The sequence below is a fragment of the Corvus brachyrhynchos genome, unplaced genomic scaffold (genome assembly GCF_000691975.1).
Source record: "Corvus brachyrhynchos isolate BGI_N302 unplaced genomic scaffold, ASM69197v1 scaffold10, whole genome shotgun sequence".
Lineage (NCBI taxonomy): Eukaryota > Metazoa > Chordata > Aves > Passeriformes > Corvidae > Corvus > Corvus brachyrhynchos.
Genome location: NW_008236180.1, coordinates 5,661,244 through 5,662,701, shown reverse-complemented (window position 1 = coordinate 5,662,701; position 1,458 = coordinate 5,661,244). Strand labels below are relative to the sequence as shown.

Below are 1,458 nucleotides of genomic sequence, written 5' to 3'. Positions count from 1 at the left end.
AAGTATCATCCTCCATCTCAGCTGAGTTGTGACTTGATGTCAGATTCACTCTCCCTGATCCTCTTTAGCCTGTTGTTTATAATAAAAATCAAGTGATCCATCTCTTCTGACAAGAGGAAGAGTTGCTCCAGGAAGCCCCGGACAGGTCAACTTCTATATTAAGGAACTATTACTTGACAGTTTCCTGGCCATAAATAGCTGTACAGAGAGGCTGGGGATTTTGTTTAGAAATAACAAATAAAGTAGGCCATAAGTAACTTCATGACCTTGCTCCCCCTTCATTTCCCACTCTTCTCTCCTCTTCAATATGGTCTATTCCTCATCCCCAGGTTCCTTGGGACTTTCAGGATCCCCTTACAGGGCATATCTCCCCATTTCCCATATCTGAGATGCTGCAGAAACACACTGTTGCCAGCTTTTGGAAGTGTGGTGTGGGTTTTGCATCACTGAAGATCTGCTACAGCTCAGCTCCAAGCAATTGTTTTCTACTTGGCCTTCATTAAAATAATTAAAAAGCAATCTGCTCTGCATGGCTGAAAGCTGGAAATCCTCCGCTCAAAACAACCCCAAAACTGGATGCAAACAATTACACCTCTAATACACCCCTTATTTTTCAGTCCCTCAAGCCTTTCTTTTAAGTTTTGGAGGACTAACTTCTGATTTTCTAATGCTCAGACTTGGCAACATCAAAACCAATCAGGAAATACAAAAGAAAAAACCAGCATTTTAGTATTCTTTTATTATTGGGAGGCTTTGACCATTTTTGTCATGTTGTTTGCCTAAAATAATACTAAAAACCTCTTTGTTTGGAGCTGGAAAGGGAAGAGCAGCGTGTTTATTTCATGTATGACTCATCAGCTCAGTGTTGATATGCAAAACACTTCAGAAGCTAACACTCTATAGAGATGATTGTTTTTAATATAAAACAGTAAATGTTTAAAACAACCATTGCTTTTTTTTTTTTCTCTTTTCTTCCTGTTGTGGCCAATAAAACATAAGGCAGGCCATGTAGCTTACATTTTAATAAAATTAAGTTATTTGGTGCCATGTTATTACAGTCTTTTATTGGAAAGTGGAATAAATTGCACACAGTGGAGTCATAGGAGGGAGAAATCACTGTGAATAAACATAGATTCTGGGATGCATTTATTTGCTGGTTTCGTCTCAGAGGAGGAAGGCTTTCCCTGGGAAAACGGAGGCAGCCCCGAGGTTCCGGCCTTGGGGAGGCAGCCCTGGGCTGCTCCGGGGAAGGATGAGATTTTGGGGACCTGGTGCCACAGCGGGGTCATCCCAGCCCCATCCAGCTGGCGTTTTCCATGGGCATCCTCCAAGAGAAACCTGTCCTGTGGCTGTGGCTCGACCCCCGCATCCCAGGGCGCCGGGGCAGCTCGTCCTCCTGCCCCTCGGACAGCCGAAAACATTGGTCCCGAGGCTTTCTGCTGGAGGGCGGGGGGTTCT

At 44.0% G+C, this 1,458-nt stretch overlaps 1 protein-coding gene across 1 annotated transcript in view; it reads right to left on the bottom strand.

Annotated features, from left to right (window-relative positions):
- Positions 1-722: 722 nt before the first annotated feature.
- The window catches only part of GATA5 (GATA binding protein 5), a 12,310-nt gene continuing 11,574 nt past the window's right edge, over positions 723-1,458 (bottom strand). Inside the window, exon 8 of the mRNA XM_017735795.1 lies at positions 723-1,396. The gene's annotated coding sequence lies outside the window, so the exon portion shown is untranslated. The remainder of the gene's footprint in view (positions 1,397-1,458) is intronic.